This window comes from Bidens hawaiensis, unplaced genomic scaffold, assembly GCF_021521415.1.
Source record: "Bidens hawaiensis isolate Kalapana, Puna unplaced genomic scaffold, B.hawaiensis_p1.1 tig00025014_1, whole genome shotgun sequence".
NCBI classification, from domain to species: Eukaryota; Viridiplantae; Streptophyta; class Magnoliopsida; order Asterales; family Asteraceae; genus Bidens; species Bidens hawaiensis.
Genome location: NW_027493977.1, coordinates 326,537 through 338,920, shown reverse-complemented (window position 1 = coordinate 338,920; position 12,384 = coordinate 326,537). Strand labels below are relative to the sequence as shown.

Genomic DNA, 12,384 nt, shown 5'->3' with positions numbered 1-12,384 from the left:
ACGTACTCCTTCGCGTAGCGCAAAGAAATTCCTTTTGGTTTGTTCGCGTAGCGTGAACCACTAGTTAACCGCCTTAGGTTTCTCTTGTCATTCACGTAGCGCCAAGCAACCCTTCGCTTCGCGTGAAGTAGGCTCCTAGGTCAGGTGAGTTGACAACTAGGCTTGCCACATGTCACCACGTGGTGACACACATCCTATGACGTGTTGCCACATGTCGTTCAACGGTTTGATTACTTTATGGCTACTTCGCGTAGCGCGAAGCTTTTTACTTATTTCCCTTCGCATCGTGCGAAGGAACTTAAATTTCATAATTTTCATTTTTAGTCCTTGGACTTTGGTGGCTCGTCACGTCTTGATCTAACTTCCATCGTCCAAAAATACTAACGCGGATCTCAAGCGGCTTGCGACGATGCGAGCGTGTGAAGTGAAAAGTGCGCAATCAACGCGCCATAATGCGAGTGTACGAAGTGCAAAGTGCGCCATCAAAGCGCCACAATGTGAGCGTGCGAAGTGCAAAGTGCACCATCAAAGCGCCACATTGTGTCCATCGTCCGAGCCCGTGCGCTGTGCGCAGTCTGGTGCTTCGCACCTTCCGCTAGGACCACTGGGGTTGCATCTTGGCATATAAGAATATTACTTTGGAAATTCTTTATCTTGTAAAGAGCTTCCAAGTTTTATAATTTTCCAATGTGGGAGGAAATATCTTTTTCCTATTTATACCCATGTGGAATGCTTCCACTTTCTTTCTTCCTTCTATGTGGTGTGAACTTCCCTATCTCCTTAACATAAGATTTCTCATTACTTATCTTATGTATATTTTTGGTCCTTCATCTTCATAAATTTGTCAAATTTGGACTGAAATTTGGGGATGTTACATCCTCCCCACCTTGAAATGAATCTCATCCTCGAGATTCGCTAAAACAGATGTGGGTATTTCTTTCTCATCATTGATTCTAATTACCAAGTAAATTATGGTCCTCTTCGGGAGTTCCATTTTATCTTGACTAACTTTAGTTTTCGCCGTTTAGTTTTCTTAATCTTAAAATATTCAACTTGTAAAGGTTGTTCTATAAACTTTAAATTTTCGTTAATTTCAACGTCTTTTAAAGGCATAGCTAAAGCTTCGCCAGCCAAACGTTTGCGTAAGTTAGAGACATGATGTACCATTTGGTAAGTTTCAAACCCGAAAACCCGACCCGTTTTAAATTTTCGGTTTTGTTTTTATCTATTTATATATTTTTTATAATGTTAATTAATCTCAATTTTTGTTTCATGTATTTTATGTGATCATTTCTATGCAATTATATTTTTCACCATCCTTATAGTATTGTATGCTCATTTAAAACTTAGTGTTTTTGAAAACTAGTTCCTTCGTGCTACGCGAAGGAGTGAAGTCAAGTCTATTTGGCTACGTGAAACATTATGAGTTATCCATAAATCTTTTATCCTTCGTGCTATGCGAAGAACCCTTCGCGCTACGCGACGTGATAGTCACGCAAAAATAACACGTTGTCTACCACATGGCATAGCTAGGCTGACTCGACGACGCTATGATCACTTCACGCTACGTGAACAAACCCAGTTTCAATTATAAATAAGGGTTGAAATCCAGACTTCATTATTCGTTCATTCACATGATTCTCTCGCGTTTTCTCTTATATAAGGTGTTAGTGTAATACCCTCGAGTATCCGTAATGATACCCTTTTTAATCGAATGAAACTTTTATACGCGAATCCAAAGACTCAGCCCGAACAAGGTAAGGCATTGTGCCATCTTGTAAAATTTCTAGTCTCGTGATTATTGTTATGATTATGAGGTTTATACTAACTTAGATATACTACATTGTGCTTAATATCAGGAAGCTCGTTAACTGTAAACATTTAAGGTGAGACATTCGAGTTTTTGTGAAACTCACATGTGCGTGAGAAAACTAGTTTTCCAATACTGTCATGATAATTTTTAAACTTATAAAGCTCATGCCAGATAGTCCAAATGTTTTCAAATGATTTTAATTACACTACAGTAATTAAGTCTCTGTAGACTTACGGGATGGTTACTACTGGTATTGTGAAGTTTTGTATATAAGGCTTGCCTACTGAGTTATTACACGTTACTTATTGGACAAGTGTTAGCCAATAAGTAATATGACCACAGCTACAGATACGGTCGAGTGACAAGTACCTTTCGGTAATTTGTAAACAGACAGATGTAAAAACATCTTAATGTTGTAACTGTAAAATGTGTCATTTATAAATGAATGTACTCACCAGTATAAGCTACTGATCAAATATTTTTAAACATTTTTCAAGTCACTTGTTAGACAAAAGAATGATGCTTGTAAGCTTCCAGCTTAAATAAGTGGTTTGTTACCAGAATCAAGAAATGTGTTTTGTAAATTAGGGTTTATCCCTATAAAATTTATGTTTGTATAAAAAGGGGTTTTATTCCCACTTTATGAAATAAGAATCATGGTTTTTTATTAACTCTGATAATTTTTCCTAACTACAGTCCTGATGAAATATTCCACTGCAAATTATTTTAATAAATACTGATATCACCACTCGATGTTCGTGGCTCCCCTCCCAGGGTATAGGGTCAGGTGCTATGACAATAATTAACATGAGTATCGATTTGTTCACCAGCACACACAGCCCACCACCACCCCCAACTCGTCTTGCCGGTTTGCTTAATCTCATATCCGGCTACCACCACCATAACTATGTTTTCAAATATGAAGAAACCCCCCTAAACAGCTAACCTCAAGATTCAAGCAGCTGTTTGTAGGGGTGGCAATCTTACCCAAACCTTTTCAAATGGGTTAATTTGGGTTGTTTTAAAAATCATATGGGTTGGTTTGGGTCATGAATTTTAATAAGATGGGTCAAAAAGGGTCACTTGAAATTTCACCTTTTTATTTTCGGGTCAAAATGGGTCGACAAATTTAAAGAAATGGGTCGATATGGGTTAGTGTCTTAAGGAAAAGTGGCAAGCTCGGGTTGAAACGGGTTTTGGATTGGAACGAGTTCGGTTTAGGTTTCGAGCCAACACGAGTTTTTGCACTGGACGGGTTGGGTTTCGGTTTCCTTTGTTTCTTTTTGGTCGGTTTCGGAGCACTGGACGGGTTGGGTTTCGATTTCTTTTGTTTGTTTTTGGTCGGTTTCGGATTCGTTTTCGGCCTTTTGTTTCGTTGTAGTCGGTTTTTTCAGTTTCATTTCTGTTCGGTTTCAGTTTTTTAGTTTCGTTTTGATTGATTTTTTCGGTTTTGATCAATTCTGTTCAATTTTGGTTTATGTTTCATTTTCATCGACTTTCGGTTTCAGTTCATTTCTCATTTTTTTTGAAGAATGAGAGCAACGGAGGAAACGTTTTAGCTTTTTTACATTTTTCATTTTTTATTTATATTTTGAGTTATGGTTTTTTATTATATTTTTTGGAGGGGTTTTTATTAACAATTAAACCCCTCCAAAAAAAATTCAAAAAAATTAATAAAAAACCATAACTCAAATATAAATTAAAAACGAAAAATGTAAAAAAAAAAACGTTTCTGCCTTTGCCCCTCGTTCTTAAAAAAAAAAACCGATTTGAAACCTGTTTTGACCCGTTCCGACCTTGACCCATTCCGACTCGGACCCGTATTGACCCAAACATTTTGACCATAACCCGTTCCGACCCAAACCAAAACAACCCTTTTTTTAGTTGATCCGTTTCGACCCTAACCCGTTCTGACCCATGACCCGTTTCAACCCGACCCAACCCATTTGCCACTCCTAGCTGTTTGGATCTACAAATTGTTTTTTATGGTTGGAGGTGAAGCTAAGGAAATTAGGGTTTGGGAGTTGCAGGGTAGGGGAATCAGCGCCAATGGGGTAACGTGGAAGGAGATGGTGGAATTTAGAGGAGAGGCCGTAGAGGAGGCAGGAGATGGAATTAGGGTTTGCTGGCGGTGATGAAGTGGCCAGAAATTCGCCAAAGAATTGATATTGTCAAAGTAGACTGGACTACCGGAGAAGATGATCTGATGAAGTTATTTTGTTTTTTAATTAAATAAAGGTAAGTTGATAATTGGATATAAAAAAGGGATATGTGTAATTAAATCATGTGTTTTTTAAAACCATCACTACTAGCACGCGAGCACTATATATTTGTATGCTATGCTTTTTGATGCAAGTCTTGATTAGTGTCGGGGGTTTTATTGGAAGCAACATCTTTATCCCTTTTGGATAGTGGTATGTTTGCCTACATCCCACCCTCTCTAGACCCTACTAATAGCTCCACTATTGGTAGGATTATTACTGGGTATTGTTGTTGTTTTTGTTGGATTATGGAAATATGTAATTTATGGTGTTTAGTAATAGAAAATATGTTAAAATCCCTAACAATGAAATATATAATATGAGTCAAACCGAGACTAGCTAAAGAGCGACCCAAACCAAGCCGGCTCAGTTTTAAACTGATCAATATTTACGAGTTTTCCCTGAACCTGAAAGAGGTTCGAGCGAGCTGTAAGCCGAGACTCGCGAGCACCCATCCGAACTCGTGTTGGAACAATAGCGACTCATTTGAAATTCTCCTGTCCCGCACAATCAAACTTGACAAGCCGGACCCACCATAAACACTGTTCATATTTCAAAAGCACCAGAAAACCAGGTACCTATCAAAATTCAAATCTATAGAGAGAGAGAGAGAGAGAGAGCAGAACAAAGGCTTACGGTTAATGACGATGGACCGAGAAAAGGATAGAGATGCAGAGCTAGAGAATGCTATGTACACAAACTGCTTGATTTTAGGGATCGATCCGTTAATCATCGGCGTCGGAGCAAATAACGGTACACCTCGGGTCGGGTTATTCAAGCACTCCAACCCTAAGTTAGGCGAACAGCTTCTGTACTTCATATTATCATCTCTCAGAGGTCCAAAAGTACGCTTCTCATTTTAACTACATTTTACGTAGCTGTTACAATCTGACTAATCGATTGATTGATCTTATAGGAATTTGATAAAGTCTGGCCGATATTTGATTCTACTCAATCTCGCGAGTTCCGGAAGGTATTCAGTTCAGGATTATGATTTATTCAATTTCAGTTTCAATTTTGAAGAGTAGGTTTGATGTTAGGGCTTTTGTTTGTTATCAGGTTGTGCATAGCATCATAAGCGAGCTTGAATCGCAAGGAGCGCTTCCGAGAAGTAACTCGAGAGTTTCGTTGCTCGCTACATGTTGTGGACCTAGGTTTTCGCTTTTGTCTCTTAATGAATGCCTATATGCATGCAGTAATAATCTGCTTAGATGTGATTATATGCACAATGCTGCTGTGTTATCTGTAATAATTAGAAAATGCACAAAATATAGGATACAATTTGTAGTATAGGAGATTTTATCTATATCTAAAGTATAAGATTGCAATGAAAAGAACATATGTAATTGCTATAGCCTATACATCACTACAAGCAGATTTTACCTTAAGCATCTGACCTGTATATTGTATGAATTAATAAAAAGTTACGTATCCTAGGTAGCTATGCAATTAATGCGGTAAAAAATCGAATATCGGTCAAAATTTTAATATTATGCAGAATTTATATGCATACATGTATAAAACTGTAAACATATATAATTTAATAGTAATTTCAAAAGTCAAAACTCAAAAGCGTTAATATTTTAAACATGATCTAATCGTAAGCCATGAAATCTTCCTCCGAGTCCACATCAACCAAGGCATCCAAAATATCAGTCAATATCGCCGATATATCGATACCGATATTTGAACTGATATTTTGCTTGGGGACCAATAACCGGTATATCGGCGATATTAACTGCATAGCGAGGTAGATTGAAGCCGGTAATAATAATTTGATATGGTATATGGTAACAGATTTGTGGAACTATTGTGGCAACTTTCTTTGCATGCTTTAAGAGAAGTTCATAGGCGAACATATGCAGCAGATGTAGCCTCAAATCCACTTCCTGCGTCATTGACCGATGTAGCTTTCTCACACGCAGCTGCACTTCTTCCTGTAACAAAGGTACATTGTTATTTTTATGGAATAAGAACAAACTTAACACTGTTAGTCTGTTAGAACAGGCTAGAATAGCACTAGAGAGAAGAAAGTTTCTAAAAAATGCCGAGACAGCAGTGCAGAGACAGGCTATGTGGTCGAGCTCGGCTCATGAAATGACAGCAGAGTATCGTGGTCTTTGTGCTGAAGTGGTATGACTGTTTCTATACGTCACCAATTAAAGATTATTTGCAGCGCATAATCTTTCTTTGTAATATTTGAAGCTCAGGCATATTTGCAACAAGAGTTGGAAAAGTTGCATGACTTGAGGAACAAAGTAAAGACGGAAGGTGAACCATGGGATGAACTAGTATATAGCTCAAGTCAAAATTCTCATCTTGTTCAGAGAGCTACTCATTTATGGGATTCTTTATTGTCCCGTAAAAGTAAGAAATATATATTTTTTTATAATTTGATAAATTATCATTTGGATTTATCACCTTGTTATTGTGGTCAGAGGTTTTGTATCTTATATATCATTAAAGCAGTACCTTTTTAATGTGTATAGTTGAAATAAAGTTTAATGTGAACATTTTAATTACCACATTTATTGCATGATGACATAATTACCTGTGGTTGTGAGCATTTTAGTTAGGTTTATGCACCACATTTATTGCACGATCACATAATTATCTGTAGCTGTGAAGTAATTGGATTTCTATAACTATTTTGACCTGTAGGTCAACACGAAGTTCTTGCCTCAGGGCCAATTGAGGACCTGATAGCACACCGGGAGCATCGGTAATCATCTATTGAAAACCAAATCTTAACTTTTTATGACTTATAAGTTACTCGTTCCGGGCTCTGTTAGTGGGGTGTATTTATATATTTAGTATGTTTGTTTGTCAGATACCGTATTTCGGGTTCAACTCTTCTTGCAGCTATGGATGAAGGCAGCTCATCTGGTAATGTAGATAAAGAACAAAGTAATAGATCACAAATGAAAATAAATACAGAATATGATATGATAAATTCTTCAGATGAAAAAACTGATAGAAGCGGAAGAGGTCCGCCCACAGTTGATATTGCAGAAGTTATAAGGCGATGGACACATGCCCAGCAGCGTATACTTAAACAGACACTTCATCTGGTATTCTTATTTTATGGACCTATTTGGAGATTCATCTATTTGATTAAAAACAATAATGCATTCGATGTTGTAATGTTTGATATTATTATAGGCAAAGGCAAATGATGGTGAAGGTCCAGATCTTCTCAGAGGTGCAAATGATGGTGGTACAAGTGGCCACGCTGAATCATTAGGTGCATCACTTGCTGAGCATAGACAACTTTTAGCTAGTATACAGGCATGTAAACCTCTTTACTATATTTACTTTCAAATAAAACTAAAGATTTCAGGAACACATGTTTTTTATCCTTACCATGATTACCAAAATTTTAAAGTTAAGATCTGTATTCACAATTTTACCCCGTTGTCATCTTGCTGTTACACCTAAAATTGTAATTATACACGGATTCGTTATGTTTCTGTTGGTGTAGCAGCTCCTGGTAAAATTATAAAGGCTAACTTACAGTTTTAGTTCTTTATGAAAAGGATAACTGGCATATTGTGTCCTTTAACTTCATAACTCATAAGTACAAATAACATCCTTGAAGTTCATATGTTCTCACACTTTTCGTCATTTAGTGGTTAACATATTTTGTTAGTTAAAAAAAGACCATTTTTCCCTTACAACCAAAGGACAATAGGTGTAATTTTTACAATTCTTTTCTGTATTAATTAGTTAAATCAATTTATTTATTTTATAAAAGATATATATATTTTTTTATAATTTATATATTTTTGTTTAATCAAGTTATTTGCTTTTCTCATTTTTTATCTTTGTATTTCAAACAAATTATTTAATCATTTTGGCAGGTTTTACATAATCAATTAAAAAGTGTTCCACCAGTAATCATCATCATCATCGTACTCAGTATATCCCACCAATAGCAAAGCTATGGTAGGGTCTGAGGAGGGTAAGATGTAGACAGCCTTACCTCTACCCCATGGGGATAGAGAGGCTGCTTCCGGTGAGACCCCCGGCTCTATACTAGTTTTGCATCAAGCCTTGGACATAAGGCACATAGCACTCAATCATCGGGACGCTGGCTGATTGGTGCATGTACCCTTGTCTTTCGACTATCAACGCCACCACATGATGCCTGATTAACCTTCCATCACTTTTAACGTTATTTTCACGAGATTAGTAAAATAACGTCAAAATTAGTGCAATTTTACTTTTGCCCACCCGAGGGTTCACACATATATACATTATATGCGCGCACCGCAAGCAGGGCACAAAGTTCAATATCAGAGCTGACTGAAGTTCAATATCAGAGCTGACTGAAGAAGTCAACAGTCTCTCAACTAACTTATATAATCCACCATATCAGAGCTGACTGAAGAAGTCAACAGTCTCTCAACTAACCTTCCTCAAGTGACAAATCATGATGGTAGATCCTCCTCGCCTGTTCAAGCACAAAGCACTGGGAGGTCGATGGTGGTTATATCATTCATTTTTATTATTATTTTTATTATTATTATTATTATTATTATTATTATTATCAATGTAATTTTGTGATCACCAAACACTCAAAATGATCTTTCAAGTACTAAAAAACACATTCAATGTCCAGGAAAGCAGCAGCAGTGAGGTCACAGATGTTGCTTTAAGATTATCATCCGTTTATATTGATAAAGTTTCATCTAGCACTGCTGCTTTAAAACTACCACCACTATTTAGTTTGACACCAAATACAACTGCCGAAAGTGGGAATTTTAACAAGAGACAGGCTCAAGTTCATACTAACCAATTAGAATATGTATATGAAAAGTTACCTCACGAACAAACTGTATCAAGTAACCAAGTAAATACACCAGACACAGGTTAATATGGTCTCTCCCTCTTGTATACTTTTTTTGTTTTGAAGCTTTACTTTTAATTACAGTTCTCATCTTTTGCAGACATTGAGAATAATAATTATATTCGCAACTTAAAGAAATCTGCGAGAGAAGCAGCTTTGGCAACACGGGCCAGCATTAGGGGCCAATTACAACAAGATAATCACTCTGATGATGGATCTGAACATTTCTTTGTTCCCCTATCAGGAACCGGGTTTTCTCGTATGGGCCCAGAAAAGAAACCTACTTCATTGAGAAGTACACAGTTGTTTGTAACTAAAACAAACAGTATGTTGGTGGAGAATCATGTTCCAGTGGAAATGGCGAACGAGTATGATGGGGTAAATGGTTATAAGCCTGCTGCTGCTTCAAGTTATGAAGATTCTGAAGGACGATTGTCATTTTATGATATGGAGGAAACTCATGCTCAAGTCTTTTCACCTCCTTTTCTGATGGATGTTCTCTGTTTGCTGATGAGGCATTTGAGGATTTACTTGGTATGTTGCTCTGAAAAATACATACACATGCACACATAGATATATAATTATATATGTACATAAATATATATATATATATATATGTGTGTGTGTGTGTAAAACCATCAAACTAATTTGCTCATATATGTTTTAATTATGTATCCTTTACCTACTAGTGTGTAGGTCATGCACATAAACAAACAATCATAACTAATTTGTTCATATTGTTTTAAAAGGTGAGAGGAGTGTGAAACAATAACCATTCCATTTTCTTATATTTTTAAGTTTTTAAGATTGGAAAAAATGAATAGCTCATTTTTTGTTTTCATAATATCAGGAGTAAATTACAAACTTTGTCGCTAAACTTCATTTATTACACTGTCCATCCATAATTGAACTACTAATTTCTAAATAATTAAGTAGATGTAATTCTTATATGAAAATTTTCTACCATTTTCATTTGCAGCACCTCTATCAGAAACTGAAACGGCATTGATGGTTTGAAAGCAGTTGCTGGTATTGCACTATTGACAAGATGATATAGTTTTCTATATTTTGTCTAGTTTTTGGTTGTGATATTATCATTTAGTTATACATGGTGTTTATATGTTTGACGCGCTAGTCAATTTGGCCCATGTTAGCAATGTGAATTGTGAAGGTGATAATAACTATTTCATGCTAGTCAATTTGTCCAGGTGTCACACAACCGTCTTGGTTGGACCTGAGCACCTGGCTATGACACATAACTGATATGATACACACACTAGCTACCAGTTCTTATGTTGTTTGTGAGATTAAGAATGAAAAGCAGTGGCGAGTCAACATATGTTGTTGACCAACTAATACATATGTCGGAAGCAATTCATCTGGTAATGTGGTGCTGCCGGTTAAGGTTGGAGTTGCAAAGTCTGATTGATTCTTTTGTTGGCTAATCTTTCATAGAATTGTAGAAGAAAAGAAATGGTATTCATTCCCATTCTTTGTTTCTATTGTCTATTGAGTGAGCTTTGTATCCATTTATGCCACTTGCTTGGTCTTTTGTATGCATTAATGGTTGAGTGGTTGATATTTGGTAAGGTTTGAAAATAGGCAGGTTGAGTGGCGGGTTCAAAAATCTGATTAATATTTACTTAACACAAATCTATAAATTTAAGTGTACGTACTTGGAAATTTATGAAATTTGTATACATTCTTCAAAATGAATTAGGATATGTGAGTTTAAAAAAATAATGGTTTAAATGTAACATTGTACTTGCACGTTTTTACGAGTTTGGTTTCCACAAAAATGGTCAAGGATGACGGTTGGTGGGTTTCACATGAATGAGTGCATAAGTCAATACATTGAATAACTGCAACTTTATGTAAAATATTCAATATATTTGAATGTAAATTGTAATGTGAATGGTATAAATAAATATAGTTTTGTGTAGGTAAAATCCAGACGTTGGTTAAACAAGAGCCTTATGGCGGTGAGTTTACGCAAATTCGGTCGGTTTCGTCACATTAGTTACGATATCAAAACTAAAACAAAAGAATAAAATTGCCGTTCGGTCGGTTACTGTTACGTTCGTTATGTTGCTGAAACTAAAATCTATATATAATATATATAAATGAAACCCCTAAAATCCTATGTGTCGCGATGTGGTCGCTCCCCCCTTTTATGGAAGTCACCAGATTGTTTGATTTTTAAATGAAGGTCTCTCATTGATTTAACCCAAATTCATGGGTATGAGTCTTACCAAAACCAGATAGCTATTAAATGAGTTATAACATCTCATTAAATTAAAAATCAATCTTACCAATTATTTGATATGAAAATCCTATAAAATAGGGATATACTAAAATTTAATATCCAATTTAAAAAGAAAAAGATATTATTTATAATTAATAAACAATTTTATAGTAAAAAACATAAGCGGGTCATGGGTCACCAAATCCAGATAGCTTTTAAACGGGTTATAACATATCATTTATTTATGAAACCCTTTCATCATCAGACCTTAAGTATATTATTAACTTTCTTACAATAAAGAAAATTAAAATCCAAAAAATAAATATTAAAAAACGAAAAATATAAAACAACCATTTTCTCAAGCCATCAGATTGCTTTATTTGTTAATGAAGGCTTCTCACGCATTTGACCCGAATCCACGGGTAAAGGTCTCACCAAACTCAGATAGCTCTTAAACGAGTTATAACATCTCATTATATTAAAAATTAATCTCATCAAATATTTGATATGAAATTCTATAAAATAGGGATATACTAAAAATTAATATCCTATTTTATATAAAAAAAAGATATTATTTATAATTAAGAAACAATTTTATAATAAAGAAAATAAACGGGTAATGGGTATCACCAAACCCAGATAGTTTTTAAACCGGATTATAACATATCATTTATTTGTGAAACCATTTTATTATCAAAGCTCAAGTATATTAATTATTAACTTTCTTACAATAAATAAAATTTATATATATATATATATATATATGTATTAAAAACAAATAATGTAAAACAACATCCGTAATACGAGAGATAAAATCTAGTATATATATATAAAAAACAGACCAGCGAATGAGGTGCCGCCACATAGCCCAATAAGAGCCTTGCGGCACCAGCATTCTATCTTAATATAGATGGATAATTGTGGCATTAAGATTTAAGGTGTTGTGTATGATGACACAAAATTCTTCGGTTTTTCCATATACGTCTATAAGAAATATTTTTTTAACTAAAGTTAGTAAATCACGACCAAAAGTCAAAATCATGCTTATCAGAAAGTAAGAACATCATAAGTTAGAATACATGTTAGAATGACAATATAAAACATGGCAAAGACTAGTAAAAGATATTAGGTCGATATGAAGAAAGCAATAATATAATATTATAAAGTGTAACAAACGTAATCACCCAATAAATGACACAACCACAATGTCACAAAA

At 35.2% G+C, this 12,384-nt stretch overlaps 1 pseudogene; it reads left to right on the top strand.

Moving 5' to 3' along the window:
• The first annotated feature begins 4,711 nt into the window (after positions 1-4,711).
• LOC143570658 (AUGMIN subunit 6-like) lies at positions 4,712-9,940 on the top strand (annotated as a pseudogene).
• The last annotated feature ends 2,444 nt before the right edge of the window (positions 9,941-12,384 follow it).